The sequence below is a fragment of the Capra hircus genome, chromosome 21 (assembly GCF_001704415.2).
Source record: "Capra hircus breed San Clemente chromosome 21, ASM170441v1, whole genome shotgun sequence".
NCBI lineage: Eukaryota > Metazoa > Chordata > Mammalia > Artiodactyla > Bovidae > Capra > Capra hircus.
In genome coordinates this window covers 44,483,153-44,499,270 of record NC_030828.1, presented here as the reverse complement: position 1 = coordinate 44,499,270, position 16,118 = coordinate 44,483,153, and the positions used below count along the sequence as shown (strand labels likewise).

The following is a 16,118-nucleotide window of genomic DNA, read 5'->3' as shown; positions in this document are numbered from 1 at the left end:
CCTTGCATCCACTGTTCCCACTGCCTAGAATGCTCTTGTCCAGCTTCCTTGCTCAACTAGTGCCTACCTTTCACTCAGATCTCAAGCCCAATGTCACTTCTATGGAGAGAACTTCCATGATCCCCCACACACTAGGGCAGGTCTTTCCGGTGGTGTGTGCCATCCAGTAACATATGCCTTTCCTTTTTATCATGGAATATATTTACAATCTGTATGTGATCAGTGGTTTAATGTTTATTAAATTTCCCCTGCTAGGTTGCTAACTCCCCAAAGAATGGAACCATGCTTCTTTTGTTCACCTTTGTCTCTCTTGTGTTGAGCACAGTAGCTGGTGCACAGTAGGAGCTCAGTATATATTTGATCATTCATAAGAATAGAACAAAAATTTATGTAGATATTTCTCATAATTTTATGATAAAAAGATCACTATAAAGGCTAAAATACAGAAAATTTACACAATGAAATATGTAGCCTTTAAAAAATCATGTTTCTCAAAAAAAATCATGTTTCTGAGTAATATTTAATGATACTGGGAAGCATTTGTTATATAATGTTAGATTTAAAAATTAATGTGGCATAAGAGTCCTATTTATTTACCTTTTCCACATATTTTTCAAAAGTAGAATCATTAAGTGTAGTTTTGTTTCATGCTTTTCACTTAATACTTAAGCCAATATATCAACATATTATGTATGCATAAGATATAAGCAGAGAAATAAGTTGAAGACAATGTTACTGGTGATTTATTTTAGTGGACGGAATTTCAGGAGGATTTATTTCTTCCTTAGACTTCCTGTATTTTTCAAATGTGTTGATAATAAGCATATATGTTTTTATAATTAGGAGCCACTGTAATTAAGAACATGGACTTTGGTGTTAGCCTGATCTGAGTTCCAGTTCCAGCTCTGTCTCTGCCACTTAGTAGCTGAGTGACCTGGACAACATTCTCCCCTCAGAGGAATACTTAAAACACATAAACCTCTTAGACCTCTTTATGCCATATTAATAATTAGCAGCTCTTGTTATAGATTTGGATCTGATAAAAATATCACTTTTAAAATTTAAAAACCCTTTTTTTCTGGAAAGAAAAAAATGAAAATAATACCCATATCTACTTTCAATAGTATTTTCAAAACGAAAAAAAAGTTTAAAGTCATACTCAGAACATTGAAAAAGTGAAGGATTACTGGCCCTGGAGAATCAGCTGTAGGAAGAAAGACCATTGAAATTCAGAAGTTAATTCCTGGGTCACTTTCTAAAAAGTAAAAAACAAAACTCAACGTTGCCAACCTAAACAGAGGTGAATGAATTCTATACTAAGTGCAGCTGCTGCAACAGGGTCCCTCAGAGCTATTCACAAGCAGGTAATGATTTAGCCAAACTGTTGGACTCAGCTTGTGTCAGCAATATAGTGGACAGCTCTAGTTGATAGGCAAACTTACACGACCTCAGTTTCTCCCTGGTAAGTTGACAAATTGGCTCCACAACCAAGTTGATAATTTGTAAGCTATCCAAAATTCATGCATCTTGTTCTAATTGGAACAGTGTGTAGTCAGGGAGACCAACTTTGGTAGAAGCTATTAGGTTTATCTCTAGTGGAAAGACCCGATTGGAATCTCAGCCCTTCCACTTACCCAATTTTATAGCTTTAGGCTAAAACTTAATCATACATGAGCTTCATTTTCTCATTTGTAGCTGGGAATGATGGTTTCTACCCTAATAGAAAGCTGTGCAGATAAAAAGAAATGATGTCCATGAGAGCCTGGAACAGAGCCTGACAACTGACAGGATCAGTGTGTTACTTCCCACCTCCCATGGGGACCCAGTCTGTGGGACAGAACCAGACAGCCAGGCCTGTATCTGAGCACGCTACTGCAGTGAGATATGCAGCCCAGTTCCTTCATGGGGCTCACATCCAGCTAACAGAGCTGTCTGCCAGGTGGTAGAGGCCTTCAGAGAGCAGACTGACGCAACCCCTGCCTTCGGGAAGCAGCATTGCTAAGCAGCCCTTCAACCGTTAAAACAGTTCAAACTTTATTGGTTTTAAATAGATAATGATCACCTCTGTTTCTTGAGTGATTATACCTCCAACTTTTCTAAATCTAAACTTAAACCTTGATGCACCCTACACACATACACACACACACACACACACACACACACACACAGAGTCCTTGAATCAGAAGGATGGTTTTCTCCACCAGTCACAGCTTTTCCTCAACTTTTTATTTTGAAAATTTCAAACAAATTGCAAACAGAAAAATTACAAATAGTACATGAACACCATATACTGTTCATTTAGATTCATCAATTGAATTTCCCCATTTGCTTTCTCTCTTTCTAATTTTTTATTTCTGGCTGAACCATTTAGAGTTAATTATAGACACTGACACTTCATCCCAAAATACGTTAGCATGTATTTCCTAAGAACAAGGACATTCCTCCTACATGGAATAAGACTCTCACTCAGGAAATTTAATGGTAATGCACTAGTAGAATATTTTCATTTGTCCCAACAATATCCTTTGTAGGTTTTTTTTTCTTTTAATCTAGATATCAAAAAGAATAAAAAGGAAAAAAGACCACACATTGCATTTAATTGTCATCCATTCACTCTGAAATCTAAAAACCTTTCCCCTTTGGAGCTAGAACTATTGTTTTCCTCTTAATTTTTATTTACAGCAGTGGGCCTCATGACTAAATGCAGAAATTTGTCATCTTCATTTTTGGCCTATGTACTCCTTGAAAAAGTGACTGGTACTGAATGTAATCCCACTGTTTTTCAGATCTTAGCTTTAAACCATATTGAAATAGAATGATACCTGTTAACAGCAGCTATATGATGACAAGTCTGGGTGGAAAAGGAATGGGGCATTCAGCTTGGGGCATGTTCAGGTCAAAGAACTGACAGAACAGGAAGGTGACAAGACCAGCAGGCCATGACTGGAGTTAGGAACCTGACTCTCTCCCTAGGGAAAGTGAAGAGAGTCACAGAGGAGTGAGGGGGAGCCACAGGATGGTGACTTTCCTAGGGGACAGATCTTTCTAAACCCTGGAAGACTTCCAGGCCAGAGAAACAGCAAAGTACACTGGAGACCCAGAAGAACCGGGGGTGGGGAGAGTGGGGGGTGCCCAGGTAATGAGGCGAAACAGTGAATCCCACCCCTGAGCTGCTCATGGTTTTAAATTCACATTAGTTCTCTAGAAGAGGGGCCTTGGGACCTAGACCTATGCCAGCTGGAGTCAGATCAGGTAACCTTCTGGAGGGGGAAGGTAGAGGGCAGGCTAGAGGTGCAAGATCTTCAGATCTCCTGAGGCAGAACTCCTTCAGGTAAGGAAAACGGGAGAAAGAACCCAGAATAATCATTAGGAAGAGAAGTTGCCGATGAGACTGTGAAGGGACAAGTGGGAGGACGAAGGCCAATTCAGTTGGGATGGCCAGGGAACAGTGGAAAGAATCCGTGTCCCTGAGAACACTGATCCACTGAGCTAACCAACTCCTAAGCCGCCCCACCTCTGGACTTCTTGCTACGTAAAACAATAAACTTTTGTACTTTTAAAAACAATAGGCCACCTTAAATTAATGAATTAAGAAGTTATCTGAAAAGGATATTTGCCAAGAAGTCTTGAGAACCAAAAGAATAAAGATATCAAATAAGTGAACATAGTCGCAGTGACTACAGCAAATCCATTCAGCTTGTTGGCTAGATCTTATGCATATGATTACCTGGAAAAATTGTGAAGAACAAACCTATCAACTCAATGATTTTAAAAGGATTAGAGAGAAAACCAGTAAAGGCAAGTGAAAGGAAAGTCTGCTCTGTAGGCAACTTCTTAAAACATACACACACAAGTATATACGTGTATGTGCAATGCATATGTATATAAACACGTGAGTGTATATACTAATATATATGGACAAAATGTGCCCCACATAGGAGGCACTGCTGAATACAGAAGCATTCCAGGTTATTCAAGTGGGGGAGAACAAGAGAAAGTAGGATACTCACTACTAAATGTTGAAAAGAGGTTTGAGGTGCTCTTGCTACCTAACAAGGAAATTTGTACCAGACTAACTAGAATAAATAGAGCTTCCACAATGCACCAGCTTTAATAAGGTTGCAAAGCAGTGTGAGTAATAGAAGAGAGGGAAGTGTCCTGACTCTGTTCCTGTTGTCAAGTTTCTCCACTGTAAACTCTGCAGATACTGAATCACCAGGGAGAGGTTATTCAACCCTCTCTGCGTCTAAAATTTAACCCCATTGTACTTCAGTTTCCTGGCACAAACCTTACTTTAAAGTTGTTTGTAGGACCGTGAATGAATTTAACAGACTGTAAATTTAACCCTAAAAATATGTAACCTTATTTCCTCCAATTTAGTGTGGAAAAAAAAAATCTGTGCTGCAGTTGGGAAGAAAGGGAGAAAGAAACATGTTTTCACCCGTTTCACCTTCAAATTAAGAGCGTGATGGTTGACATGGAACACCCACCGTTCATTTAGAAGCTGTTGTATTGACTACTGCTTTCCTGTTCCCCGGATCTGCTCATCTGAAGGGGTGGTGCTGATGGGGATTCGAACAGCTGCACATTTCCAACATAGTATTCCCTAAATGGTGTCAAATGACTGGGAATGAAGTTTTGGTGACTGGATGATTTATTCACTTAGTCATCGTTGTTCCGTCAGGGGAAACAATAAGAGGCTTTTGTTTGTGTTTCTGAGTGTAGGGTGTGAGGGATGAAGAGAAGAGAATAGCCATATAATGAAACTTTGGTCCTCTTTCTCCCTCTCTCAAAAGAGGTCTTTATCTTCAAATTACTATAAATATATCATAAAAAGAGAACATATACTGCATTGTGGCCCCTTCTACATTGTTTTTTCACATTTTCCTGGAAAGGTTCTTTTTTTTCCTTCTCTATTAAAAATACTGCAAAAAATACTGCATGAATATGTTCAAATCATAAAATAGTCAAACATTACAGAAATAACAGAGTGAAAAACAAGTCTCCCTTCACTGCCCTTGCCCAACCCCAACCCCCCTCTCCCAACAGTCAGCCCCTACAAAAAAAGGTTCTTTCTTTCTTTTTTTTTTTTAACCTTTATTACCCTGGTTTGGGGGGAGTTTCATAACAACAGACGGTATATTCAGCCAACAGGCAAATTCCTAAATACAAACAACCAGGAATCACTGAAAGTGAACCTCCCTGTGAAATATAGTCCCAGAAAGTGCCAGGGAAATTTGTGGCAGAGTGGCTGAACGCAGACCAGAGTCCCCGAGTGAAAAGGCTCCCAGGGCCAGAAACATCTGGGTTTGCTTCTCCCCTGCCACTAGCTAGCTGGATGTCTTTGAGCGTCTTTGTTTCCCCAGCTGTAAGGTAGGCTGGACAACAGGAGTCCGAAATGAAGCTTATGGCCAGGAAACACCTAGCAAGTGCCTGACCTATGCTAGATCTTTGGCAAAAATAGTTTTCCTCCCAATTCCAGAGGAACTTTGGTGCATCTAAAACACATGTTGATTTCTGGTGAAATTCTAGTTTCATCTGCATGTTTGTGGGGAAGTTATAATCCTATTTGTGCACTGTTTATAAAAGGTGAAAAAAGAGCATGCTTTGTTGCCCTTCCAAACTGCTTGGAGTGCATCAGTGTTTTTACAGGTTAATTAAAGGCTGGCACAGAAATACATCTGCCTTGGACTTAGGTTCAGGCAATGGATGTGGATTCAGGCAAGAGTGTTCAGGATTATGAAATCCTGATAATCATGTGTAAGTAATCTCTGGGAATCCTGTATCATAAAAATAATTCAAAGACAAATTTGAGTAACTGGGGAACACTGATGCAATAACATTGGATTTAATTTTTTTAATTATTTGTGTAATATTAAGACGGCTATCACCGACTCGATGGACGTGAGTTCGAGTGAACTCAGGGAGTTGGTGATGGACAGGGAGGCCTGGGGTGCTGCAATTCATGGGGTCGCAAACAGTCGGACCCTACTAAGCGACTGAACTGAACTGAACTGAACTGAAGACGGGCTATTTGGGAGTTCATAATTTTTTATTTTCATCACACACACACACTCAAAACTCAGCAGCCATCCAACAGGCGAGCTCATAATAGGTGAAAAGTAACTTGCAAAAGGTAGAAGATAAGGCTTTTGGCAATTCTGGGGCTCTTTCTGCAGTCTTTGAAGGTTAGAGTGCCCTCTACTGGTTACTCTCTAGAAAGGCAGGCAGCTAATAGTTGACAGAGGACTCAAAATTTTTGGAAACATGTAAATACAATACTTAATCTCTGTATATTTCCTATTGAGTGATCTTTTTTTTCTAAAGGCTTATCATCTGAAAAAGAGAGAGCAGTGAATTTTTTTGTTCCAACTTGATTTCTTAATCAGAAATACCATATTAAGTAAGTAAGTGTCAGTTGCTCAGTCGTGTCTGACTTTGCAACCCCATGGACTGTAGCTCTCCAGGCTCCTCTGTCCATGAGATTCTGTGAGCAAGAATATAAATTTTGTCTGTTGGATCCTAAGTTTTAAAGTAATCAGCATTTCAGAAGAAAGATCAAATGGAGTAAAGTGGCCCCCAAATATTTAAAACTAGATTTTACATTAAAAAAATATATTTTGTTGCTGGGTATACAGTTTCTAGTATACACTAGTCTCTCTGTACTAAATTTTCAATTTCCTGTAAATCTATGATTATTTCAAATGAAAAGTTGGGGGAGAAAATCTAATGAGTTTACTTTGCAGCTTTAAATCATGTAAGTGTTTTTTGAGCTTGTTGAACTGTAATGGAAAGAAAATAACAAAGACAAAGATTAAAAATGTGCATGAGTTGAAATTTTGACTTTTCTGTGCTTTTTCTTGCCCTGCTCTCCTTTTCTTGCCCTACACTTCCTGGCTACTGGCCAGGAAGGGTGGCCTTTGCCGATTGTCCCTGAGGAACCTGCAAGAGGAATCTAGCCAGGACAGGAATGTGCATGCTCGTCAGGCAGAGCAAAGCATATTGCCCGTGTGAATTAGCTTACTGCTTTTCATTCATGTATTTAAAAGCAGAATTCTTAGCTTCTAATGCAGTGTGACCCAGAATTCACCCACTTTTCATCCATGCATTAACTTATTCCACAGCTATTGAGCACCTATTATGTACTGCACACTATATGTCATGAATATATGTTGCTTCTACCAAATAGGAGTCTAAAATTTAATCACATTCCTTTTAAAATCAAAACAACACACAAACACATGCACATACCAGTCTCAGGAAAATCCTTTCTTCCTTCCCTCTGCAAAATTCCTCTGTGTTACAAATCCATGAACACCAGAGGGCTAAAACTCATGCTGGGACCCAGTCCTGCACTTAACTTGCCTACTGGTCTCTACTGGGAGTGTGGGTGTGGGAAATCAGATTTGGACAGCTTCCACCACCCTGGAAACATTGCCCGATTGTCCTGCACCACAGATACCTGCAATGGCTCCTAGAAAAGTGACGGTGGATGTTCGTTCCCACCCAGTGTTATCGCATACAGATAAGACTTCCACGCTTTGTGACAGAAAGGGTGCTGCACTCTTTGTGTGTTCATCCCTCAGTTGTGTCCAACTCTTTGTGACCCCATACACTGTAGCCTTCCAGGCTCCTCTGTCCCTGAAATTTCCCAGGCAAGAATACTGGAGTGGGTTGCCATTTCCTTTTCTAGGAGATCTTCCTGACCCAGGGATCGAACCTGGGTCTCCTGCATTGGCCGGCAGTTTCTTTACCACTAAGCCACTAGGGAAGTCTGTTACTGTACACAGAGGGCAGAAATCCCAAACTGTTCTTTAAACACGCACATACGTCAAAGCCCACTTTTCCCTAGAGGACTGGCAGCAGGAATACCCAGTTTTGCATCCATGACCTGAGAAATCTCCAGAGCAAAGTAGCCTGTCCTTGATCTGGACTCCTCAGTCACATCCTTGGTTATCTTGTTCCACGTAAAGCTTACAGCTCAGCTGCCCTGGATGGAGCAGGGGCTCTGTCTCAGTCTACCTTTTTCTCTTTGCATCTCTCCCCTCCCAAGCTAGTGGACATTGAGGTACCTCTGTGAAGCTGTGGGGTTTTGTGAAATGCAAATTGAAAACTGCTGATCTATTTAAAAACTCTTACTTTCTTGAAAAATGAGGCCCAGAAATGTTGTAAACTGCTGATCTAGAATTCAAACTGAGATCTCATTTTAAGCCTCTTGCTCTTCCTGTTGCTTTGTGTTGTTTCTCTTGTATCTCTATGAAGCTTTATTTGTCGTAGGTCCCATTCCCTCCGAGCTCAGCCTTAGGTAGTTATATATTGAAAAGCAATCTCATAATATATACTTGGGTGTTTATGGCCAATCATAGCTCAGTAAATTGCTTCTATCAAGGAGTATCTGTCAAAGTCCCAGGAGAAAACAGATGGCACACTCAAATTAGGATAATTCAAGGTGGGTTTAATAAAGGTACTATTTACACAAGTACATGTAGTGTGTAAGGAGAGACCACAAGGGACAGCAGTCCCAAGGGTATTCCCACCCCTACTCCCAGAAGGATGCAGGGAGTGAGCAGATTCTCTAGAGACACAAGGAGCGTGCCAGAAGAGGAGCTGTGACCTTTGGTCATGGGACCCAAGCTGCCCAAGGTGACCTTTCAGGCTTGAAGTTGGGTAGTTATAACAGCACCTCCTGGGCCTAAGAGTGAGCTCTTATCTTCCACTTGGAATGAATTGTCAGAGGAGACACAAGTGCTAACGAAGCAAGAGACACTTTTGGAAAGAGGTGCCCAGGCGGAGAATAGTAAGGTAAGAGAACCGAGGAGAACTGCTCTGCCACTTGGCTCTAAGTCTCAGGTTTAATAGTAATTTGGTTAGTTTCCAGGTGTCTCTGGCCAATCATTCTGACTCAGAGTCCTTCCTGGTGGCACATGGATTGCTCAGCCAAGATGGATTCCAGGAGAAGGATTCTGGGAGGTTGGTAGGACATGTGCGCTAGAGTCTCCTCTCTTGTTTTGACCTTTCCAGAATTCTTCCAGTTGATGGTAGCTTGTTAGTTCCACATTCCTTACCAAGATCTCCTGTTGTAAGATAACTCATGTGAGTGTCTGCTTCCTGTGGTGCCTGGCCAGGGCAGGTGGTTTCAGTCAGTGGTTCCCTGAACAGCTTCACTGTCCTCTCTTCCTCTGATCTCTCCCAGGGATCGTCATTGGTTAAACCCAACTAGAAGTCAAAGGCACTGAACTAGTCTGTAGGGATCAGCCAGCCTATTATAGAGCAGGCCGAAGGTGGGTGTAGAGTGAACCTAGGAGCAGTGGAAAATCTTTTACTACAAGGTGCTGAAATAAAATTCACATTTTATGGCAAGACAAGAAGAATTTAAATTTTTAAATAAAATTTTTCTTTGCCTGTTTGGGCCGCTAGCCTCTCCTTCAGTGCATGTTGTATATCTGCTTTACCCAGTTCTCTTTAGGAGATAAAATTCCTTCTTAAAGTCATAAAGGCTCACAGCTCCTTAGGAGATAACCTTCCTTCTTAACCTTGTAAGGGGCCAAGAGCCATGTGTAAATCTGGATTGTGTAAACTGTCAATTGACTATAGCCCTTTGTCTTAAAGACTTATATCACTGTACTTTGACCTCTAAAGAAGGAGCTAGTCCTCGGAACTTTCTGAAAGACTGTTTACCAGGTTATAATCTTCAGGTTGGCAGCAATACGATTTTCCATTTCTTTCTTATATCTACTATTAATTACTAAATTGTATGTGACCTTTCTTGTTGACATATGTGACAAAGGGCACATACAATTTAGTAAGGGACTCTTGGAGTCGTCTAATGATGATTCACTGTGATGTTGTCATTTATACTCAGAAATAGATATTTGGTCTTATCCTTGTTTCTAGCACAGAGCTCCTAAAACCCTTGGAATTGCCCAAGTGAAGAAAATGACCAAGGTGTCTTTTGTGACGGAGTGGTGACTTTCAGGCTGCACCTCAGATTGAAGGCAGTAGGCCAAGAGAACCAACCAAGTAATAAGAAGATTGGAACTTTCAGTCCCATGCCTCCATCTCCAGGGGAGAGGAGAGCTACAGTGGCCAATGATTTAATCAATCATGCCTGTGTAATGAAGATTCTGTAAAAATCCAAAAGGATGGGATTTGGAGAGCTTCTACATTGGTGAACCATAATGTTTTCACATGCCAAACTGTGCTGGGCCCCAAGCTCCATGGGGACAGAAGCTCCTTTGTTTAGGACCTCCCCCTATATATTTCTATTACCTGGCTGTTGATTCCAACCCTTTAATATCCTTTGTAATAAACCAGTAATCCAGTGAGTAAACTGGTTTGAGTTCCCTGAGTCACTCTAGAAAATTAATCGCACCCAGGAGGGAGTCATGGAAACCTCTAATTTCTAGCTGTTGGGTCAGAAGCACAGTTAACTATCTGGACTTGTGATTGGCATCTGAAGTAGGGGCAGTCTTACAGGACGGAGCCCTCAGTCCATGGGATCTGATGATATTTGGTTAGATAGTGTCAGAATTGAGTTTAATTTTAGGACACTCAACTGGTGTCAGAGATTTGCTTAGTGTGGAGAAAAAACCCACCCATCAGAGTTAGTGCTAGAATCATGCTTATCTAATAATGGGATCCCAGAATATGGAAAAACAAAGGAAAAGCAGTCACTGGAAGGGAGCTTTCCAAGTGCCCTGAACTACACAACCTGAGATGAACTTTACTGTGATATGTGCTCTATATTTCTTTGAAATGATTCAAACACAGGGATTTTTTTTTTTTTTTTTTTGGCCACACCCGCAGCTTACAGGAACTTAGTTCTCTGGCCAGAGATCAAACCCAGGGCCACGGCAACGAAAGCACCAAGTCTTAACCACTGGACCACCAGGGAATTCCCCACAGGGATTTTAAAAGATTTTTAAATTTTTATTCAACTATAGTTGATTTACAATGTTGTGTTAATTTCTGCTATATAGCAGAGTGACTCATATATATATATGCTTCTGCTGCTGCTGCTGCTAAGTCACTTCAGTCGTGTCTGACTCTGTGAGACCCCATAGACGGCAGCCCACCAGGCTCCCCCGTCCCTGGGATTCTCCAGGCAAGAACACTGGAGTGGGTTGCCATTTCCTTCTCCAATGCATGCAAGTGAAGTCGCTCAGTCGTGTCCGACTCTTAGTGACCCCATGGACTGCAGCCTACCAGGCTCCTCTGTCCATGGGATTTTCCAGGCAAGAGTACTGGCTTGGGGTGCCATTGCCTTGTCCGATATATATATATACACACACACATATTTATATATATATTCTTTTTCATATTATTTTCCATTATGGTTCATCACAAGATACTGAATATAGTTGCCTGTGCTAGATAGTTCAGTTCAGTTCAGTCGCTCAGTCGTGTCTGGCTCTTTGCGACCCCATGAATCGCAGCACACCAGGCCTCCCTGTCCATCACCAACTCCCAGAGTTCACTCAGACTCACGTCCATCGAATCAATAATGCCATCCAGCCATCTCATCCTCTGTCGTCCCCTTCTTCTCCTGCCCCCAATCCCTCCCAGCATCAAAGTCTTTTCCAATGAGTCAACTCTTCACATGAGGTGGCCAAAGTACTGGAGTTTCAGCTTTAGCATCATCCCTTCCAAAGAAATCCCAGGGTTGATCTCCTTCAGAATGGACTGGTTGGATCTCCTTGCAGTCCAAGAAACTCTCAAGAGTCTTCTCCAACACCACAGTTCAAAAGCATCAATTCTTCAGCGCTCAGCCTTCTTCACAGTCCAACTCTTACATCCATACATGACCACTGGAAAAACCATAGCCTTGACAAGACGGACCTTAGTCGGCAAAGTAATGTCTCTGCTTTTGAATATGCTATCTAAGGTTGGTCATAAGTTTTCTTCCAAGGAGTAAGCGTCTTTTAATTTCATGGCTGCAATCACCATCTGCAGTGATTTTGGAGCCCCAAAAATAGTCTGACACTGTTTCCACTGTTTCCCCATCTATTTCCCATGGAGTGATGGGACCAGATGCCATGATCTTCATTTTCTGAATGTTGAGCTTTAAGCCAACTTTTTCACTCTCCTCTTTCACTTTCATCAAGAGGCTTTTTAGTTCCTCTTCACTTTCTGCCATAAGGGTGGTGTCATCTGCATATCTGAGATTATTGATATTTCTCCCAGCACAGTTGATTCCAACTTGTGCTTCTTCCAGTCCAGCGTTTCTCATGATGTACTCTGCATAGAAGTTAAATAAGCTGGGTGACAATATACAGCCTTGACGTACTCCTTTTCCTATGTGCTAGATAGTAGGACTTGTTTATCCATTCTGCATATAATAGTTTGCATCTGCTAATCCCAAACTCCCAACCCATCCCTCTCCTGCCCCACCTCCCCCTTGGCAACTACAGATCTGTTCTCTATGTCTGTGAGTCTGTTTCTGTTTCATAGATAAGTTCATTTATGTCATATTTTAGATTCCACATATAAGTGATATCATATGGTATTTCTTTCTGACTTACTTCACTTAGTATGATAGTCTCTAGGTCCATCCATGTTGCTGCAAATGGCATTATTTCATTCTTTTTATGGCTGAGTAGTATCCCATTGTGTGTATATATATATATACTACAGTATATACCACAGCTGCTTTTGCATTCATTCTGTCAGTGAACATTTAAGTGTTTCCATGTCTTGGTTATTGTGACTAGCGCTACTATGAACATAAAAGTCTGTGTATCTTTTAAATTATATGCCCAGGAGTAGGATTGTTGGATCATATGACAATTCTATTTTTAGCTTTTTGAAGAACCTCCATACTATTTTCCATAGTGACGGCACCAACTTACATTTCTACCAACAGTGTAGAAAGGGTCCCTTTTCTCCACACCCTCTCCAGCCTTTGTTATTTGTAGACTTTTTAATGATGGCTACCAGTGTGAGGTGGTATCTCACTGGAGTTTTGAATTTGCATTTCTCTAATGATTAGCGATGTTGAGCATCTTTTCCTGTGTCTGTTGGCCATCTGTATGTCTTCTTTGGAGAAATGTCTTTTTAGATCTGCCCATTTTTCGATTAGGTTGCTTTGTGTTTGTTTGTTTTTTAATTGATTTGCATGAGCTCAAACGGGGGCTTCCCTAGTGGTTCAGATAGTAAAGAATCAGATAGTAAAGAATCTGCCTGCAATGCAGGAGACACAGGTTCAATCCCTGAGTCTCGAAGATCCCCTGGAGAAGGGAATGGCAACCCACTCCAGTATTCTTGCCTGGAGAACTCCACGGACAGAGGAGTTTGGCAGGCTGCAGTCCATGGGGTCACAAAAAGTCAGAGACAACTGAGCGACTGACACTTTCACTTTTCTTTTCATGAGCTCAAACGTGGTTTTTAAGCAGAAGTGTTATGTTTCTTAGGTTCACACAAGTAGCTGGGAAATCCCTAACAGTACCACTTGAGCAAAGAAAGAGAGTCTTGTTTAGGGTCAAAGCCACAACAGGTCAAGAAGGGTGTCTGAGGTAAATGGAAAGAATTACTGAACTACAGATACATGTTTGTTCAAAGTAAAAACTAGTTATACCCCAAAGATTTCTCCAAAGTTAAAAAGAAAGCCTTAAAAAAAACTTTGGAGATTAATGTCCCTGTTTTTTCTTGGCTAATTTCTTTTCTTTTAACAGCACAATCTAGCTTTTCATATTAACTTTATATTCAGACAATAGAAAGTAGGTGGTAATTTCAGGACTGGGAAAGAGATAATACCAAAAAGCTCTTCCTGGACGTTTATTCTATGCTGTGTATAGCTGTGCTCACAGAGACGGCTTCTCTTACTTCTCTGCTGCTGCTGCTGCTCAGCCACTTCAGTCGTGTCCGACTCTATGCAACCCCATAGACAGCAGCCCACCAGGCTCCCCGGTCCCTGGGATTCTCCAGGCAAGAACACTGGAGTGGGTTGCCATTTCCTTCTCCAATGCATGAAAATGAAAAGTGAAGTTGTTCAGTTGTATCTGACTCTTAGCGACCCCATGGACTGCAGCCTACCAGGCTCCTCTGTCCATGGGATTTTCCAGGCAAGAGTACTGGAGTGGGGAGCTACCGCCTTCGCTGCTGTGCAGCAATTCAGTTGTATATAAAATTGACCCTGCTCAAAAGCTAGGGGAGACTAGAAATGATGGGTCCATATCCAGGTGCATTGTTACACAGTTCAAACAGTGGTGCAACTACCAGCTTGTAATTTTTAGGGACTGCAAACAAGGCTTTCTCTTGAAGCTGAACCAAAAACAACTTTTTATGTTCCTTAGGTTTTGTAATATATGCAGGAATATATGGATACTGAGGAGGTTCAAAATTTGGTCTCCACCAGTTGCCAATGCAGTCATCAAAGACCCAATCTTGCAGGACTCCATCTTACCACCTGAAGTCTCCTGTCGTTAAGTGTTTTAGTCCTTCAGCTTCATCTTCTCCTCGGTTAAGCTCAGCACCAGGTAATTTGAAGAAGTTGTTCCCAGCTGTAGTAGTAACACATGGGGTAGCCCGTGCTCATGGACAATCAAAACTGGTTCTTCAGCCCTCCTCATGCCAATTTTATCAAATTCCTTCCTCATGCGCTAAAATCTGGCTGCAACAGAGCTGTCCTTCTCATAGAGGGGCTCTTTTGTACCAAAAAGGGAATTGGTAAGAGGGTACAGATTGATGGTGCACTCCAGGGTGAGGGGATTGGTCTGCTGGAATGTACTTGTTGCCGAACTGGGTGACACCTGGGGCCAGCTGTTCTGCGAGCGATTGGGTGGCACCACGGCCATGCTGATGAGCTTTGGCACTAGTAGAAAGCAGGAGGCAGGGAGGCTGCCTGTGTGGGCAGCGGTTACCTGCGTCCCACTCAGCAGCCGCTGCCCGCCATTAACAAGAGAATGCCAAAGGAGGCCTTGGCTAATTTCTTAATGGGCAAATGGATATGTTTGAATTTAAAGTAAGTCAATTTACTATTAAAACTAGATTACATCATTGATGTCTTAAAAATATTAAGTAACTTAAAAGAACATTTGAAATGAAGACTACATTTTTAGTGTTTCTTAAATAGAAAAATGCTGATGTAAGAAAAACCTTGAAGAACAAAATGTTTTAAAGAACACTTAGTTTAAGGAAAATACTCACATACTCCACCCTCCCCGCCAAGTTATGGGAAGAAGTTGTGCTCACAGAGAGGCTTCTCTTACTTCTCTGCTGCTGCTGCTACTAAGTCACTTCAGTCGTGTCCGAGTTCTATCTAGCACTTATTATAAATCCACAAAGTGCAACTAGGTAAATATATTTAGCTTAGATAAGAGTGAGACCTTCAAAAGGAGATTTCTGTGCTGAGATGGAGAAATAGCATGGGACTGACTCTTTCTTCAGCAAATAGCCAAAGCTGGGGAATCGATACATTTGGCAAGATTCTAGAAGGAAAAAGAAAAACCACAAATCATTTTAGTCTCTATCTTTCCTGTCACAGCCCATCAGTCTCTTTTATAAACACTTCTTGATCCTGATGACAAAGGGAAATTCTAATGGCGTCATCCCAGTTCAGGCATACAAAAATGGAGTCAGGGAGCCGTTTAGGCTCTGGTCTCTAGCAGTCTCTCCATCAGCGAGAACCTGAATTTTACTGAACTATACCAGACCCGAGGACACCATCTGCCAGCCGCAACGTTATGGTCTCAGGGTCTCCCTTTGCGACTATGTGACCATTTCAGACCCCAACCAGTCCTTACTTAAGAAGCACCCTGACTTCTTGGCAGTTCCAATTACAATTCTTGATAAAGAGCTCATTTAACTGACTCTAACCTTGCATTTTTTGCCTTTATAAGCCTCCCCCATTTTGTAGTATGGTGGAACACAATTCAAGTTCTCCTAAAACTTGTGTCTCCCCAGCAGCAGTGCTAACAAACCCCATATAAGCACTTTTTCTTTCAATCAGGTCTCTGCTTCTGAAGTTTTCTCTAACCTCCAGCTTGATCACCACACGGTCTCAGTCCCTACTTCCTCACCCGTGGATGGTATGATCCCTTCCTCAGTAGTGTCTGACCTTTAGTTTCTCAGTGTCCACCCCTTCATCCAACTTCTACCTCGAAGGCAGAATTATTTCTAGA

At 41.5% G+C, this 16,118-nt stretch overlaps 1 pseudogene; it reads right to left on the bottom strand.

Moving 5' to 3' along the window:
- LOC102180352 lies at nucleotides 14,101-14,792 on the bottom strand (annotated as a pseudogene).